At 44.0% G+C, this 19,929-nt stretch overlaps 1 long non-coding RNA gene across 2 annotated transcripts in view; it reads right to left on the bottom strand.

Annotated features, from left to right (window-relative positions):
• Positions 1-19,627, bottom strand: part of LOC109280476 (uncharacterized) — a 44,025-nt gene extending 24,398 nt beyond the window's left edge. For both annotated transcript variants that reach the window (XR_002086807.2, XR_009460104.1), the window contains exon 1: positions 19,506-19,627. This is a non-coding gene — a long non-coding RNA (uncharacterized LOC109280476). The remainder of the gene's footprint in view (positions 1-19,505) is intronic.
• Positions 19,628-19,929: the final 302 nt, after the last annotated feature.

Genomic DNA, 19,929 nt, shown 5'->3' on the forward strand with positions numbered 1-19,929 from the left:
CTCCCCTTCTTTGGGGCTCGCCGTGCCCACTCTGGGCTACTCAATAATACCACCCCTTTCCTGGGGCCGGGGTCTATGTTCCCCCACACGCAATCCGGGGTCTAGGTCCCCGTCCGCAACCTATGGGTTGCGCCCGCGACCCACTGGCCGCGCTTCTTGCCGCCAGTTGCTCACACACTGGAGTGCGAGCTGCGCCTTCCCTGGCGCTATGCAAATAATGCACCCTCTTGGCGCTAGGGCACCCCACACTCTCTGGGGTCCCTATAATTGAGGCCTCCTCCAACCCCTACAGCCTCACCCAAGCCTCCAGGTGTAATAACAGAGCCAAACAAACACAAGCCTGCTGGCTGTAACACAAACATAAAGCCCCCTGGCTAAACCTTTAGTGCCCAATCCTCTCAGGGCTATCATGAGCTGTACTTGCCCCTCAGACTTCTCCCCATAGCTTGGCTGAGGGAGCTCCTGCCTCTCCGGCTGCTGGCAGAGAACTGCCAGCCTGGCCTCAGCCCTGAGCTTTATAAGGGCCGGGCCCTGCCCCCTACAGGCAGCTGGCTCTGCTTGGTTGCTCCGGCAACCCGCAGCTGCGCACATTACCTGAGCAAGCCTCAGCTGGGCTCGTTATGTCAGGCCAGGGCGCGCTCCCTCGCTCCCTGGCAGTTTCTCCTCTATAGGAGCAGGGGCACCGAGGTGCCCTGCGACAGAAAGATATCTCATCTTATCAGAGCTCCTCGCTTAAACTGTAACTGAAGTTTGAAGTTAACTTTCTTCCTACGCTGTACATCTCGACAGTGTAAGTAAAGCCATCTTTGTTTGAACCAGTACACGTTTGTGCCTAATTCTACTCCAGCGTTCGAAAGTACCCATCTGTACGTGCCGGGTTTGTGGTTACAACCCAGCCGACCCTTTCCCGGATTCCCCTCGGCCCCCACAAATGTTTTGAGTTCTATGCAAATATATGCAGTAATAGTACAAAAATCAAACACTAAAGTCAAATCCAGTATTACTATACTTATACGAAAGTCATTCAGCTTCAGACAAAAGTAAGTACATTTCATTTTAATTCCTAAGATGCTCTCATTATTTGATTGCCAATGTCTCTGTGTAGACAGGCCATGATTACAAAAAGTACAATTCTTCTAAACTTTATCACTTACAGGAATTGAGATGTTACCGCAACCTCATGGAACTTGTGTGCCTTTCATTGCCACAATTGAATTAGCTGCCATAACAACAAAACAGTGCTTTTCAGAAGTTTGGCAGCTGGAAACTTTCAGCAAGGGGAGAAAGAATCACTGAGGGTGCAGCAAGTCAGGAATCACACTTCATAGCTGAACCTCCCAGAAATTAAAAAGTCAGCTTTGTAGGAGGTTTAGGCTCACACCCAACCTCCAAATGTGAAACATTCAAAATTTGGATCTGGATCTGTAATCTGTAGCTAAGGACCATCTTGACTTCATATAGAGATATACATGTGCATGCATGGACGGACACACACACACACACACACACAATTGTGTCTTTGTGTTTTGCAATGGATGATTGAGTACCACGAGAATCAAGAAAGAGGATGGAAATTGTCAGCATTTATGTTATACTTCGTAGTAGCAAAGATCTTTCCTTGATCCAGGGAAGTATCTGTTTTGTCCAGCTCTATGAACCTACTAACTTATAACTTAAAAGATGCTACAAATAATTAGAAAAAAACAGCTTAAAAGCCCAAATCAGTTTTTGAGTAACAGTTGCTTGAAAACAACAGATTACTTATGAAAGGGTCCAGGATGGTTTAAAAAGGGACAAGAGTCAGATATGTATCTTTTTGGGCCACCACCCTTTCCAATCAAGCTCATTTGGCAAGTATAACTGACAGATGCTGCCATCCAATGCCCATTCAGTGCCCTATGTTTAAAGAATTGATAGGTTCCAGTCCAATTCCTAGTGGACAAGTGTCCAGAGTACAATAACCACTGCCACTAATTGGCACCAACATGTAAAATTGTCCATTGACTCATTAGAAAGACTAACGTGAGTCCTTCCTTCCGGTCACTGGAACATATGCAGAAAAGATGGTGAAGGTAAATGCATGCCTTTGTCATGGGTGGACACATGATCCTAAGTCTGGACTTTCAAACAGATGTTGCCCTGATTTTAGAGATACACCTGGCACCATTTCCCTTGTGTCTGTTTGTTTCTCAGATAAGATCAGCCATCATTGGCCGGGTGTAGACCAAACGAGAGGTGTGTGTGCATGCCACTTTAAAGCAGGCTAAATGCTTTTGCACTGCTTTAATCGTGTTGGTGTTTGCATGCCTCGGCGGTGTATTGTGCATTTATTCCAGTTGCTGTAGAAAATTCAGCTGTGTAATGTGCCTTAAATGACTTGGGGCGCAGCAAACTAAAACTCCTTTGAGAGTTTTAGTTGCCCCTACAGCTGCAGAGCGAAGCACTGGGCTCCATGCAACTCCACAGCTCTGCAGGAAACCCTGCAGGCAGCCTGACAGCAGCCTGGGAAAGCAGGCTCTGCCCAGGAAAAGTGGCGAGCCTGATCTTTTTTTTCCCCCCGCTGGAGCCTGCCTGTCTGCCTGAGTTGTGCGGGGGCCCATCATGGCTGTGGTGCTCCCCAAGACTACCCGAGCCGGGTGCCTGCAGGTGGGTGCTGCCTGGGGTGGGGGGGCCACTGCTGCCACGGACGGAAGCACCAGCCTAACCCGCAGCCCAGGGACTGCTCTGCCTGCCGGCAGCTTGCCCTCCCCTTCCCAGCGGAGAAGCAGGTAAGTCAGCGTTGTGTGTGCATGACACACACATGACATGCACACACATGACATGTGTGTGCATGACACAGTCTTAATGAGCCCTAAATTGAAGTGGTGTTTTTTAAAACCCACCGCTTCAATTTAAGGCTCCCGCTTTGTCTACACACGTCCATTCTTCCTTTGCCTCCTGTCCTCTGCACGATCCCAGATTACCCTTGTCTTTCTGCAGAACATGACTGGTGTCTCAGCTTTGGCTAGCCCTTACTCTATACTAAATTGACAAGTAAAAGAAAGAAATCAGCTCCTGGGTCTCCTGGTCAATACCCATCATAGCCCATTCAGAGGAGCTGTTTCTGTTGTGCATTTTTTTGGCCTGCCTGGAGTTAATTTCAGCAACAAAACAAGTGTTTTGTTTGAAAACTGCATGCAAACCATCTCATTATTCCCTCCCTCCAAAATAGTCACAAAAGCAAGGGAAGCTGTCTGGTGCTATAGACATCATCTCACTTTGGAAATGGCCTGGTTCCAGCAGAAGGAATTCCTCAGTGGTTTTCTCTTTCCATGACTGAAATCACAGCTGCGCAACAATGATCAGAACCGTCTGTGAGTTCTGCCACCTTTCAAGAAGGGAAAGCAAAGCCACTTCGGATGATCTTTTTGTCTTACGGAAGGTGGGGAGACCTACAAGCCCCTGCTTGGAGTTGGCAACAGACAGCCGCACTTCTGGGGCTGGATAATATCCTCTTGATAGCCTAAGAGGCTCCCAATGCCTTCCGCTACATTACCAAGGACCAATTTACCATTTGGTTGTCCTATGAAAAATAAAAGAGAGGCAATTTGGGGTCTATCAAAGTGAATGGCTGTAGCTTTTAAGAAGCTAGTTTTCTGAGAGATTGTTTCCAGGTGACTCTAGGCAGGCTCAAGATTTTGCTGGACACAGAGCAAATCAATCTGTTGGGGGTTTGGGAGAATGAGATTAAAGGGACAGCCCACTTTCTCATTGTCTCAGGAAAGTGTTGGCACACAGACAAAGTAGCTTAGTAGAAATCTGTGGAGTGATTTGAAGTGATTACCTCCCTGCCTATAAAAAAAGAGAGAGAGAGATGTGTGGAGGGGCTTTTGTTGGAAAGCCTGCAGGAAGAGCAGAACTGTATCTGTCTGTGAAGCTGGGCTGCAGAAGATGGTGTATTAAGACGCAGATTATAGGGATTTCCTGCCTGTTATTGCATGGTAACAGGGCACTTTGCACACATAATTTACAATAGCTAGGTAGGAAAGCATGCAGAGCATAGCAACTGCATAATACTCTTTACGTACTCTGACTCTCAGCTGACTGCAGGGAGACAAATAGCTACAAGCCTCAGCTGAAAATAAACAGAGGTTTTTTCATTGTGATGCAGCTGAAGTGGGAATTTGTTGTTAACTAGGGATGGGTATGGTCTGAAAAGAATCAGATCCTAATCTGAGTTTTTCTCAACTCAGAGGCGGGTTGGAACAAGAATTTTTTGGTCAGCCCATTTTAAAGGCAGCTGCAAAATTCAGATCCAAACTTTTCCAGCATTGAGGGCTGAGATCCAGGCTTTTTCTTTGGCCAATCACAATTGCTAAGCAAATTCAGCAGACATGCACATATGTTTGCTGACCAATTTGAGCAAGGCAGCTGACCACATGGCAAGTCCCATTACTGATACCCTGAGAATGTGGAGTGAAATCACTATCTCCATGATGCTGTGCTGAATTGCTGATGAAAACAGGGCTTTTTTGGAAGACAAACTGTAAATTGTGAAAATTTCCACTGAAAGATTCTCACAGTATTACCAGCAAAAAAAACAAAATAGTGTTTAGGCCTGACACTCATCAAACCTACACGTTATACTAAGACAGACAAAGTAGTTTGGATAAAGTAAGTAGAACTACTTTAAAAATAAAAGACTTAAGAAAACAATGTCATTTTTTTCTTTTTACAGGTTTGAAAAGGTTAGAACTGATTTTAAATGGCTGCATTGTCTCATTTTACCATTTATTTTACATTTTTTCCTTTCCCTCCTCTGATCCTTCCTGCCCTTGTACCCCTTCCCTATTTTTTTCTGTTTTCTGTTTTGGTGGAAAGCATGAGGCATGAGTGGAATAAGGCAGATAAAGGAGTTAAAAACAGAAAGGGGAAAAATCCCTTAAATCCATACATTTTAATTTCTTAGCTTTGTCAAATACTTATAAAATTAAAAGAAAAGCAACTAAACCCCACTTTTCTCACAAAACTCCATTTGGGAGAAAAGGTGAACTAAAAAAAAATTAACATTTTTTAACCAGATCTAATAATAAGGAGCAATTCTGGAAGGGGGGTCCAAGAGGGAAGCAACAGAGGTGATGAAAGGGCTGGAATAAAAATTTATGACAAAGAACTGTAGGAATAAGGCATGCTTAAGCTAGAGGAAAAGAGTTTAAAGGGCGCATGCTAGTAGTTTGCAAATATTTGAAAGGTTACAATAAGGAATATAGAGAAGTGTTGCTCTCCCATGCCACCAAGGCCAAGACATAGGGCAATGGGTAATCTATAGAAAAATTAATTGAGATTGAATTTAAAGACGACCTGCCTAAATGTTAAAACAGGTGGAGAAGGGAACAAAGTGCCAAGGCTATTTGTGGAATCTCCTTCACTTAGAGGCCTTTCCTTATGGAAAATGATAAAGGAACATCTATTTGGGATAGTTTAGGGACAGTGAATTCTAAACTTGTATGGGGGAATAAAAATTAGATGTCCTTTTCAGCCCAATAATTCCATAAATTCTTTATCCAAACCTGAACCCAAAATGGAGACTTCAGTACATTCAGCAAGATTTATCAACCACCAAGAATCCAGGGAAATATGACCAGACCTAAAACTGAGAGGAGAATATACCCATACAGATATCAGATCATTCTTAATCTATGTCATAGTAGTGTTTAGATTCTAGTCTGCATTAGAGAAACTTGGAAAAGTAGACACATACCAGCCATCAGTAGTGGCATCTGATTCTGCAGCCTTTCCCTTGTTAAAAATAACTTACTACCATATTTTATAATAGCAATACACTTTAAAATTCTATTGTGGCTGTGCTTGGGGCTCAGTATAATATTATAACAATTGTTTGGAAGAGCTAATTCCCTCTGTTGTGGACTTGCTCTCTTATCAGAATGTATGGTTTTGTGGTCTAAGAGTTTAATGTGCCAGATACTTGCTTTTCTGTCAAACATAAAAGACTAATGACTGCAGCTTGGATCCACTCTAGCTGCTACGTTTCTATCCATTATTTTTTCTGATGAAGTTGTAGACTAGTGGAGAGGCACCAGTTGGCAGCAGCATAAAAACATGGCAGGGCGCTCAGGGTGGCTGCTGCACACAAGGGCAGCAGTGACTTATGGTTGCTGCTGACACTACCATTGCAATCACACAGCTGTAGCAAAAGTTGTCTTTTTTGCCCTCTTTCCCTACCCTTGTCAGCACCCAGGGCAGTTGCTGCTGTTGCTCAGCCCTTTATGCTATTGCCAGTTGGTGGCTGTGGCCCAGGTCTGAGACAACCAAGGCTAGGTACAGATATTCAAAAAGCCCGAGGCGGAATTAACCTAAGTTATGTGGTTTTCTATAAGTGGCGTAATTTGGTTCAGTTGCAAAGAGAACACACATTCACCCTTTGGTGGGGATGGGGGAGGTGGCACGTGGCACAGATCTTAGACCGGGTTCTGCTATTTTAAAGCCAATCTATGTGTACCAAACTTCTGTTCTGTTATGGGTATAGACCGGTTTCCGCTCACTTACACTGTTAAAGATGTAATGTCTGTATTTGGCCCAATACACTGGACCAACAATAGGCTGGTGGGCTGGAATGACACACTTTAGTCAGAGATGGGTAGGTGCTGTGATCTGCCAGCAGCTGACTCTTCTCCTTGCAGCAGGGTGGGGAAAATGCCCAGAGCCAAAGCCCCACACTGAAGCCCCATGTCTGCAGGCTGAATCTGTCCCACAGGCTGTAGGTTGCTGGCTCCTGCACTGGACTATTCTTGAACCCACAGAAGTAATGAAGTCAGTGGCTCAAGTTTGTCATCACATTCTTTGCCAGGTAGAGTGATGGCACATGTATAGGTACTGTCCTGAAATCCATTTCAAGATAGGTATCCATATATCCAGTATGCAGGAGTGTACCACAGACATTAGGAGGATCCTTCTCAGTTTGGGATGAGTGATACCAATGCATTTTAAAACCAGGAATGCTGGAATTCCTGTTGTCCTGAGACAACTGGCCCAATTCTCAGATAAGGATCCTAAGTGCTTTGTTTCAGGTTACTGGTGGCTTCTTCTGTCAAGGTCAGAATGTATGCTGTTTAGGCATTTAACATAAACCTCACTGATCATATCTGGATCCCATGAGTATTCATTCAGGGCCCCCAAGTTCTGTCACCAGCATATTCTGGACTCATCATAAAACTCTGGGACATTCTCTTCTCTGATTGCTTCAACATCATGTTGGGATGTGAAATTGGGAGAGGACTCCCTGGGATCTACATTCAGTAACTAAACAAACCAAATCCAAACTTGGAACTGGTGGTTATCACCCATGAAAGTGGTTTAGACCTCTGGGTGCAAAGGAAGCATACCTGTTGGCTTTAAATAAGGACAGGGAGTGCTCAGTTATGATGACCTTTGGCTTTTGCATCCTTTTCACTTCAAGAAAAGTGTGAGATCCATTAGTTGAGGATTTCCTGCTGTATATGGATTATAATTTATAGCCATGTCCCCTGGATTATAATATGAAGAGCGAGTGTTGCAGAGAAAGAAATAGCAATCTGTTCTTCAAGGGAGGATATTTCAGTGGTTAAAACCCAGACATGGGCTTCAGGAGATCTAGCATAGAGCCAGCATGAATATTCTCTGTGACCTGGAGTAAGTCCCTTCATCTCCCCATGCCTCAGTTTTTCCACCTGTAACATGAGGATTACCTACCTCCCAAGATGGATCTTGTCAACCATCTTCATTCTTAGGTAGCTAACATATGCCAATAATGCAAGGGATTAGGGAGGTAAGGCTTCACAGGATTCACAGGATTTCTAATGCATTTTGAGATCCATGGGTAGAAGACCTTGGGAAAATGCTTGAACAAATATTACTGTAGAGCTGTACAGTTCACAGAAAGGTAAGATGATGGTATAATAGTAACAGCTGCCATTCTGTAGTCTGTAGTTCTGTTATATATTTCAAAGCTCCTTCCCTACTACACTTTTCACTCACTAAATCTCATTAAACCATTCATCCCTGGGAAACGATTACTAGATATATAAATCAGACGCCACAGGTAAAATCCTGGACTTACTGAAAACTCCCCTGGACTTCACAAGGGCATCTTCCCATACATCTCATTTCCAGGGTACCCTGAGCTGCTTGAATGAGCACTGTGTAGAAGGGTGGATGCATTAGAGGAGCCCTCATTTCTCTAATTTTAGTCTTCCTCCACTTCCCTTAATGGTCCCACACCTGGCTGACATTTTCTGCCCATCCTCTCATCTTCTTGCTCCTTTTGGCTTTCCAATATCTTGGCTTTGTGCCAGTTTTTATGCCACCAACTTCACCACTGTGAGTCAAGCTGTCTTGCTCCCCTTCAAATCCTTCCAAAATCAGTCCTTTTTCATAACCGTCCATTGCTGTTTTCTCCCAGCCTTTATCAGCTTCTGCTTTTATGCCTGACAAGATGCCTGCATTTCTGCTGTTAAAAAGGACCAGTAAGCTACATGGGACAGAGGCTTTGTTCGTGACTTGGAAAAAAAATCCAGGTTCTTCTCTGGGTCTATCAGAATAAAAATAAACCAAGGCTAAAGAGCACTGGACTTGCCTCATTTGAAACTTAGTACCATTGCTCGGCTGGTCAGTGAAGGGGCAGTCAAGAAGGATTTGAGGTACCCTGTTCTCTCCCTCCACTCAGTGCCTCTGCCTTATTGCCACTACTGCACAGGCTGAAAAATTGGAGGGTTTTGTGACAAATCAGGAGTCCTCTCTCAGTACCAGCCAGTTGAGTCTTTACTCCCCAAATAGACCTCCATCAGGTGTGGGAATTAGGCAGGGCTGTGCAATGATTCCTAAGGTGCTCAGTATTAACCTAGGCCGGGGACCTCAAAGGGCCCATGAGCCCGATGCAGCCTGCAGACCCCTATCAATCTGGTCTACAGTGTTTCTGTGGGTTTGGGCTGGACCCTCACACTGCATGAGGCAAGTTCAGACTGGCTTGTGAGCAACATGCAGTGTGCGCTGGCTCTGGTCTGGGCCCTGAATGCTGTGTGCTGCACATGACATGCAGTATTGGCCTACGGCATGCGTTGTATGTAGCACTGCATCAGACCAGCTCCACCTGCTGCAGACCATCCCAGTGCCACTCATTTGGTTCACAGGGCCTGCTGAGTTTGATACCCATGACCGAGGCAGTTCTATGCAAATTCTTCCCTGCTGCATATAGGATGAGGAGAGTATTTCAGGTACTTCTTACAAGGATTAAAGTATAAACTAACAAAAGACTGGGCCCAGTCACTTGATGTAATGCAGAGCACTAAAGAAAGCTCTACTGCAAAACAATGGGCAGCACTCACTTTACTGGCTGCTGTCAGTGCGCTCATGCCCTTTCCTGAAGTGAGGCATAGGTATGAGCTCAGAACTGGGATCTGAATGTATGGAAACAATGGCAACAACAAAGCCCCATCAATCTGCAACTATTTTCAATTCTAAATGGTACTTTTTAGGATTTTTGCTGTTTGTTTAGTTTGCCCACTTCACTGTGTTTTGACAGTGAAACTCAGCTGCTTAGTAAGGTGGCCATCATAGAGGACAGTGCAGTTGTCCTCTGTCCTCTATTGATACGAAACTGGATGCCTTTATGTCCTCTAAAGGCATCGAATTTTGTATCAATAGAGGACTGAGGACAGAGCAGCAGAAAACCAGAATGTCCTCTATGATGGCCACCCTACTGCTTATTTTCCACTTTGTTTCCTCTCCATTTCTCCTCCTTGCTTTTCTGAACTAGCCAGGTGTTGCTTTTTGGGGGTATCCAAGCTACCAGAAAATGTTTATAACCAGCTCTGTTTTCATTGGAATTAAATGAAAAAAACCCCAACAAATCTGTATAAAAAATCTCTCTCAGTTTTTCTAAAACATTTTTAAATGCAAAGCCTCAGTGTTGAGCCTAATCCAAGTTGATGGCATTCTTTTAAATTTGACTATAAGTGTAAACAAAAGTGGGTAAAATATATTCATTAAAGTAGAAGAGGGGAATGGATGACTTGTCTGACCTGTAAAATCCCACTGAGAAAATATGGGATTTACTTATCTCAAAACAAGAGGGAACTTGAACTGTCCCCAGAGAATGTCTGAGGCATGAAGAGAGGCAGAGAAGGAGCAATATTCTAGCAGAACTGTTGGGAAAATGCAACACTGGCTGGTTATTACTGTGAATAGATGTAGAAGGCTCACTCCAAATGTCAACTTCCTGACAGAGAACAAACCATCATCTCCATTTGTCTAGAACCCAGTTTCATTTTAGAAAGTTATTTGCTAAGGCAACTTGATTTAGTGCTGCAGCTTAAATAAATATTAAATGTCATAGGGAACATGGAGGAATAATAGCCTGTTCCAATACACATACCTGTGACTCTTGATAAATAACAGATCACAATTCCTGGCTGTTTGATAGCATCATCTGAACTCAGGGTATTTTTGTCCATCCCTGAAGTTTTGAGCTATATAGTTGCTTAGCAAGCTTCTTGAGGCAGGAACTATAATTTACTGTTTTTGTACCATGCCTTGCACAATTGAGAGCAATGCGACTGGCACTATCAGCTGTGACCTCCATATAAAGGTTGAAGAACAACAATAAATATTCCTTTTCAGTCATTTTAGTCCTTATACTCCTGAGTCTTCCACACACAGTTTGATGTCCTCATACTTTCATTATTTATATCGGAGAAACAGGTTATAGGAAGAGATGTCTTTTGCTTTGTTTCATTTTTTTTTTAGTAGAGAGAATAACTTCACAGGGCTATAAAATTTCATCTGAACAATTTTTAGGAATCTTTGTTTTGGGTCTTTGTTACACATTGTGCCCTTGTAGAGGTCCAGGTTGAGAGATGTGTGAGTATGTACTTCCTCTTTGTTCATCCCACAATGAATTCAGTTCAAGATCCAGGGAAATTAAACTCTCTCGGGCCAGATTCACCTATATCCATTTACAAAAACAAAACAAAACAAAAAAATCACAAAACACTCCCCCCCCCCCCCCAAGCTGGGAGGGGTGTGTGTGTGTGTGTGTGTGTGTGTGTGTGTGTGTTTGAGAAGCTAAATTTTTCCTTCTGCCCTTTAAAACTCAGCCAGTACTACCCATGCATAAAAATGAGGTTTCCTCCCCACTCTTCTAAAAAATGATTTAAACCAAAAGAAGGATGTCCCCCTCCCACCCTGGCACAAACTACAGAAAAGTGTGAGGCTGATTTTGCTGTGTCACAGGCTGATCTTTCGCAGATGCTGAAAAGCTAGGAAGTGCAATTATGGGAAAATTGCACTAAGGCAAACAAGTACATGCCAAGTTCTGCCATTCTCCATTACCCACCTGAGCCCCTTGATTGTGGCAGACAACGCAACATCTGTATGTGCTTTGTCAGAAAAAAAGATCCCAAGAACAGCAATTGAATGGGGAGAAGAGAGGAGAGGGGGGAGGTGGCGTGAAGCTCCCAAAAGTAGCATACACTAAAGAACTGCTTCAAAGTTGGTGCCTGGCCCAAGAGATTCTCTAGCTTGATGAAACTTTAGCAAGGGTCATCTTGTGTATTGCCAGTGTAAACCCAGCACCCTGCTACCTGCTACAGTAGGTTCAATTCAATTCAATCCAGCATTCAGGGGGATTTTCCAAATCTGCTGTGAATCCTAAATCACCTAACTTGGTTGTACCTGTTCATTCAGTCTGTGATTTTGCCTGCAGCTCTCAAGAGAACAGTGTATTTCAGGCATTGGAAGTGTCAAATACTTCCAACTCCTGACAGATGCAGAAAAAAACCCTAAGCACTTCTTTCGTCCTGGTACCCTGACATATCTGTTTTCTATCCTAGATGGATCACAAGTTCTGGGCTGCAAGATTTGAGCAAATAATAGAAAAAGGTGATGCAGGCAGTAAAGTTACCTACCTCACAAATGGCCTAATTTTATTTCAAGTTTGAACCTTGAGTAAAGGTACTTTCCCTATTCTGACTTACTAGCTTCGTATTCTCTATTTGTAGTTCTGAGTTAAGAGGAAAGATGTTTTTTCCTGGGTCCCAGTTTCATTTTCTTTTTCTGACAGAGATTTTCCTGGGTGATCTTGGCAAGATACTTGGAATCTCTGTGGCTTAGGTTCCCCACTGTAAAATGGGGAGAAGAGCTCTTCCCTGCTCTACAGAAGTGTTGTAAAAATAAATACATTGAAGATGCTCAGCTACTGAAGGTGCCAAGTACACTAGAGGGATGGATAGATTGGCAGGCCTTCATGGGTCCTTCTTTTCTAAGGTATTGCTGAGGCAGGTTATCCTCCCAGAGAAGTACAAGATGTGTCACTACTGTTGAAACAATGACAACATCTGTCACAAGGCTGCACTTACCAGAGAGGGCTGACAGAGGCAAATGATTTAATGAAATTTTTTAATGTTGGAGGTTGTGTCTCTTTCACTGAATGGTCCTACCTTTCATTTTCCCAGAATGCCATTCAGAATATTTGTCCACTGTTGTTATGAAAAATATGTTGTTTCTTGAAAATATTGTTTTCGTGTTGAAATCTGGGAGTTTAGTAAATTATTAGTTTGTTTTTAAAATACAGAATTCAATAAAATTGAAGACTTGGAAGTACCTCAGAAAATTTCACAAGCAAGAGGAAAAATTCAAAAGCAGTAGTCATTTTTGTGGAAATATTTGTTTTGGAATGAAACCATTTTCCTTTTGGGGGAAAGGGGGCAAAACTCTTGCTAGGAGAAAATCTTTGAGCAGCTGCAATGATGGATGGATGTTTCCTGTGTCTTTTTTGGTTGCCTCCCTTTGGATTTTGATCCAGTCCTAAAATTCAGCTTTGTGGTATTTCCTTCTTCCCCGGTCACATGCAGTTAATTATGATCTGATGGGGCTCAAGCTCAAGCCAGCCATTGGGTTAGCATAGTGAGCACAACAGCTTCTGTGGCCAATCACACACAAGGGAGTAATGTAGCTTAATGTCACAGCTGGTCATCTTTGACTCCTCAGTCTGAATGACCAGGTACCATTTATCGTGAGGTTACCTTGGGGGAAGCCTTTGGCTCTTGTACCAGGAAAGGTTCAAATTCACACCTCTGGAGCTGTATCAAAATACACCTCAATCTCTATGCCATCTATTTTTTTCTCACAAGCCGATGGTTTCAAAGCAAATGAAAATTAGGCTCCGCGCCCACTGTCCTTATGAGCAGATGCTGCAAACGTCTTCAAGGATTATGAATGCACGTTGTCCAGCATAAAAGCTGCCCAGGCTTGCTTGAGCTCATCCCAGGGACACAGGCTTAGTTCTCGCTATAACTTAATGATATTCAAGCCTTGTATAGTCTTTTGTTTTAGAGATACAAGGCTCCCTCTACTGGTGCATGTGTGGAGAGGAAATTATCATCACAAGGGCTTGGCTCAGCATGGCCTTAAGAGCCAGGGGTTCACATAGCAAACCTGAATTCAGGGTGGCATAGTGAAACTAGATACAATCATGGCACTGTAGTTCCCTACTTCCTGGATCTAGCTGTGCTGATCCTATGCTTGCTTGGAAAATGAGTGGGGATGGCATCTGTGTGTATGTGTATATATATATATATATATATATATATATATATATATATATATATATATATCCCCCAGATTCTGTTTTCTTACCCTTGTGAGGTACCTGCCAAAATCTATCAGTGCACCTTCAACTTCCCAGCAAATAGTCCCAATGCTAGGTGGTACACAAGCATAAAAGAAAAACCACATTGAGAAACGTTCTGCAGTCCCCCACTTCATCAGTTGTTCTTTGCTCATCATTTGCCCCATGACTGTGATTCCTAAATGTCTGAGCAACTGCCAAGGAAACAGTCATGCGAAAGATTTTTCCCTCTGCCTACTGAGTGAGAAACAAGAGCAGGAGGCAAAGGCGGTGCACCATCCTCTTCCCCCCTGCCAAACCACGGGAGAATTATTCGTCTGGGATCCACCTTAAGAGACACTGACGCTTCATGGAAAACATTCTGCTTACAGACAGTTCTGCTGATTCTGCTGATTGCTCAGATAGTTTCTGGATTGTTCTTCCCACTTTCCCTGTTTTTTATTATGACAGACATTTGCAGGGAAAATTGCAGGGAATTTTTCATCCCTTGAAAATTCTACCTACTGTGGCTTCTTGTTCCTCAGCTGAAACCTGGGATTAGAACCGTTTGAAACCTTCACAAGGAAACACAAAGCAAAGCCAAATTCATCTACCGTTTGGGGCTCAGGTACATTTTGAAATGAATAATCTCTCTATATCTTAGGGTTTTACCCTGAGGTCCATTGATTTAATATCTGATCACTTTCCATGTAAAATCAACAGCAGAACCAAAGTCCATAGTAGACTTTATGGAGTCTTTTTTGGTTCCTCTCACTTACCAAGGATGAACTTTATGTTTACTCTGCTTGAGGGAAGTCATGTTCCAGACTAGGGTCTACATTTAGATGAGAACGGCCCAAGTTGACAGCATTCAGATGAGCATGGTCCAGCTGACACCAAGTTTGGGGGGGAGGGGAGGGGGTGTAATAGATATGCTGGAGGATAGGGCTAGGATTCAGAGCGACCTAGATGAATTGGAGGAATTGGAGGATTGGGTACTTTGAGATCTTTGGAGCCAATTGCCATTGAACAATGGAGTTTGAATTTCAGATATAAAATTCTGGCTCACAAATGGGCAAAGCACGGGGAAGCAGATTCAAGGCAGTTGAGAAGTATTTACAGCAATTCACCATCAGTATGGTGTGAGGCAAATGTTTTAGTCCGATCTGGTTAAAACTGCAAAAATTGATATTTCTAGTTGTTGTTATCTCTCTCTGTCTCTCTTTTCTCTCTCTCTCTGTCTCTCTCTCTCTATATATATATATTTCAGTATCTATGGGCATGGACACACATAATACTTAGAATGGCTTAAATGCACTTTAAACCTGAAGCAGACAGATATATGCACATGTGAAACTGGTATACCACCACTTGGAACTATTCAAAACTGTACCTGGAAAATCAAGTACTATTTTGAATTGGTTTACTGTGAACAAGTTCAATGTTATGTACAGATATCTAGCATTCCATGACATGAGTCTGGTTGGCATCCTAGGCATCCTATGCAGTATTGCTCCTCATCCCACCCACTCTCAAAGACTATTGAAATGGCCACTCTTGCATTCAACCAGAGTTCTAATGCCCTTTTCCCCTCTCTTTTGTTGGCACCTTTTATCAATGAGCTCCCTTGAAGTGCTTGTTCAATAAAAGCAATCTTTCAAATAGCCATCTCTGTCCTCGCTCCTTACTTGCCTGTGGCCGCTCATCATGCCCCTAGCTCTTGGGAATCCAAAAGCATGGGTCTAAGCATATCCCCACTAGCTTCCCTTGAGTCAGGCAAGCACACTGCAGATTTTAGTCAATTGACGGCTATTGAGGTTTACTAAAGTCATATTAGAAAAGAAGAAAAAGCTGAAAAGTGAAAGCATCCCTACCCAAGTCACCCATCCCCCAAACATGGTTACAAGCACTGCCCACCTCCCCCATCAACTGGGCTCACCCACTTGTGTCAGAGCCACAAAACTTCAGACAACTGTGAACTGATTCCCAGGTCGTGACATTTAGGAACAATTTGTTTGTTATGTATGTCTACCCCCTCCATGTCCGAGTCACGGACCAGGAGCTTTTTTGTCATTGATGCCCCACAAGCACAGAACAAAGATGATCCCTGCCTCAGAGTTTACAATAATGGACTTTTACGCTGAAAACTGGGGCTTATTCAGACTCAGAACAAAAAGTTGAGATGGCCTCCAGGAGGCATTGAGACTGAGACACCTTGGTTCTTTTTGTTTCATGTGGTTGATAGCCGTAAAGATGGCTGAAAAGTCACCAGGGAAGAAGTCAGTGACTCAAGCAAATTGAGTGAGAAGTTGGGGCAGATGAGCTTCAAAGAAACACAAGTCGTGGTTTCATGCAAACGTCCATACTTATGCAAAGTGCAGGATATAACTGGCTTATGAGCTGAATTATTTCTGAATGCAGTAACTTAGGGAGTTTCTGCCACTCTTAAAAAAAATGCAATAAGATGCATCGATGTAATCAAGGTACATGAGTGCATTTGGGAGGAATTATCTAGATTAATCTTAGAAACTGTTGCTGAAACTCTAAAGATAGACCTGAACTGCAGCATTTGGCTTTAAACTTGCTTTTGGATGTCTGCTTTCCAACGTCTGAGTTTAATGCTGTCCAAATCTGATGCCAAACCCTGTTGGAAATGTTAACCGAGTTAGCTGGTTTCCCTTCTAACTAGGTTCATGGTAAGCTTCTGAAAAAACAGAAAATCTGTTTTTTTGGTTGTTTTTTTTTAATCTGGTAAAAACAAGACACATCTGGCAGAATTAAATGGAAGAGTCTGCCTCTTGTTGCTCCTGGCGAGGGAATTAAAAGGCCTAAATGGGAGAAGAAGGAATGGAAAAGAAAGGAGAACAAGATGAAGATAGGGAAGGAGAAGAGAGGAAGAAAGAGAACCATCCAGAATCGTTTGGTCATCTCCCTTTTTTCCTACCCTTTGACCTGTACCAGCTTCCTGACCTAAAAAAAGAGGCAACTGTCCCTTCCCCTGTTTGTCAAACCAAGTAACAGAATCCTTTAGGCCTGAACCCAACCCATCAAAGCCTCAGTTGCTAGCAGAGGAAACTAAGCATCATTTTCTAACAAGGCCTGGTGCTCTCCAAGTGGATTAGAAGTGACATTGAGTCCCCAGCAAAGGGGGCAGGAAACAAACAGCACATTGAACGCAGGGCACACTGCTTTCCTTTCCTGTCTGCGCAGACTGTCATCGGTGATGCCCCTGGGGTGAGCGCAGACGGCAGACATCTGTAGTTAGTAATTTCAGACCATGTTTTAATACAACCCGCCAGTTATTATAAGAGCAGCTACATTACTTGTGATCATGCTCAATATCCGTTTCAGAGGTTCCATCTTTGGAGAAAGGCTGAGTCTCTAAAACCATTGGGACACTTTATACACTTGGTTTCCATGTGCTGGAGAAGCCCACCTTGCTTACTTGTAGATCCTAGCCAGGAAAGGCAGGATTTAGCTTTCCATTTCTTAGCTTAGTTTCAAGTTGATCTTGAATCATGTTTGTGATTCACAAGTTCGGTTTCAGGAGGCAGCTGTTAATGGGTTATGTCAGGTAGCCCAGATTCTCTGTGTGCTTACCAGCATGAGGGTTCTAGGGCATCTCTGATTTCTTAAATTACGCATCATCCAAGCATCACAGTAAAGTTGTCACCTCTATGGGGGGAGTTCACTAAAACTCTATACTGACAACCCTGACAATTAATAAAGGGGGAAGCAAAGATTATTGCTTTCTATCAAGAAAATGGATAAATGAATAGAAGTGACATGGGCTTCCTTGATTTGGGTAAAATGTCATGGAAAGAGATCAGATTCTTATTGGTAAGATGGCACTTCTTAGGACTGCTTAACCTATTGCATTTCCATTCATTAAGGGTTAACTTTGAAGAAAGGGTGCCCTCCATTGAACATGTAGCCCTCCTTCCTGCATTTTCTCTGTAGGTTGTTTTAACTTAGTGTTGACCAGAGCTACCATGGCTTGAGCAGGAAGTAGCTGCAGACAATAATGTGTGTAAGATGCATAGTCTATAGTATATCCACCAGGCCTTCTTCATTTCCTCTTGGTAAGCTAGTTTCCCTGCAACTCCAAACAGAGGTGTAACAAGGTAGCTAGACACCTGAGGCAGCTGTGACTTGCAGCTGCCACCATGCCATGGGAGCAATTCTGCAACTGAGGTGGCAATCGTTGTTTCTACCCCCCACCTCCCAAGTTGGCACCTGGGATGTCCTCCAAATGTAAAACTGAGGCATTCACCTTTGCACTACATTGTAAAGACCTAGGTCCAAGATCTCATGAGACTTTCTACAGGAGCATGGGTGTCAGATCTACTGTCCTGGCCAACCTAGAAAAAATTCAGTTACATAGGGCTCTCTAAGCCCACTCTGGAAGTTCCCACACTTTACTTATAGGACTACATAGCACTTTGGCTACAAATGGGAGCCAAAGAAGTGTCCACCACAGAAGTGTCTGTAAAATAAGGAGTGGTGAAAAGAATACCCAGAATACAACTGTTTTAATTTTGGTTCCCTTGGAAAGATAACAAGTTAATACTATAAGGTGCTTTGTCACCATATCATTCTGTTTTTTATTTCTCTATTGATATCGGTGTTTACTCTCAAGACATTTGGTTGCCACAAATCTCTTATGAAGTGTAACAGGGGACCTTCTCAGTGTCGGTCAGAAGTTGTCCCGTCCACATGTTTCTGGGCTAACTGCCCACCTCTCTTGTCTGCCATACCTTATTGTTTAATAATTGGTGTCTTAATTAGTCAGGAGGCTGCCGTTTGGTGGCCCTGTTCTCCTGGGCCTATGTATGCAACTCCAACCACCCCTATACTGCATCCTAAGCTTCACAGAACATGCACGCATGCACATGCATATTCATCCCCCCACGACTGGTGCTCCTGGGTCTCACAGGGACTCTCCCTCCCTCCCTGGAGCAGCATATCATTGTGTTCAACCTCTAGGTCTTTCTTTTGACCCACACTCTGCCTTCTTGCACTGGAGGACTTACCGGCATCAGGACTCACCCCTAACTCTGGCTGAGGCCCCCTATTCAGCCTCAGAGCCAACTACAGCCTCAGGCATCCAAAAATATACCTTGGCCTACTCCCCACACATGGGGTTCCTACTATGCCCACTCTAGGGCCTCTATGCAACACCCCATCCTGGGGTCTTCTCATCATCTTCACAATTAACTACTCACGTGTCTGGCCCTTGCGTTCCCCTTCAAGATTACTCCCAGTTCAGCCCTACTCAATGCACCCTTGGGACTGCCCTTCAGACTTACTCCCTGTTCAGCCCTACTCACCCCCCCTCATGCACAGCCCTTCAGGCATACACTTGTTCAGCCCTACTCTGTGCAGGGCCACTTACATCCCTGCCCTCTCAGGGCCTTCACAACTGCCCTCACTCTTGGGCTACACAACAGCCCACCCTCTCCAGGGCCACCCAACTACCCCCAGCCAGGGCTTTTCCTCCCCTGTAGTCTCAGGTGGCCAAAGCCATGTCTGGCCTTGCTCCTCTCCTGGGGTCTTCCACCCCCTAGGGCTCAGGTGGCCATAGCTATGCCTGGCCCTTGTACCCACCAAACTGCGGGGGCAGGGGTTATGGCACCCCAACCCACCTTTCAACAAGGTGGTAACTGGCCTGGTATTTCCTAGGGGCTCCTGTGCCACTAGTAACACCACCAGGCCACCCTGCCCCAGCAGGATGCAATTTTAGGTCATGCCCAGGACCAAGAGCCTCCTGCTCTTACCTTCTGATGTTTCTGCCTGGGCTGGCAGCAGCAAACTGCAGCCCCTGGTTCTCAAAATGGCTGCCTGTGAAAAGGACAAGGCTACATACCTTAAGCAGACCCCTGGCCTGGGGAGTCTGCCCAACGGAAGTGGCATGGCCACACTCTGACAGGAGCTCCCGGTTGTCTCTGGCGCCATTTTACCACCTTGCTGGGTGAAACGGATTGAGCTCACACCTAAATAGAGAAAAAAATAAAGAGAAAGAAGAGACTTTTTTTACCGCACTAACCAGCTGCCACAGGTGGTCATTTAAGTCGGCACAGCATCGATCACTGTGAGCAGAGAAGGAAGAAACCCCTCGAAGCTCTGGCGATCAAGCACCTGCGAGATGGAAGCTAGGAGAAGAGAGAATCTGACTCTGAGTTTCCTGCATTGGGAGAAGAAACACTGGGTGGACAGCAAGGGTTTTTTTGTTTACTTTGTTTTCCTGGGCAAAGAAATTTCATTTGGCATTGAAGTAAGTGCCTGTCAAC

This window comes from Alligator mississippiensis, chromosome 2 (assembly GCF_030867095.1).
Source record: "Alligator mississippiensis isolate rAllMis1 chromosome 2, rAllMis1, whole genome shotgun sequence".
Classification (NCBI taxonomy): Eukaryota; Metazoa; Chordata; order Crocodylia; family Alligatoridae; genus Alligator; species Alligator mississippiensis.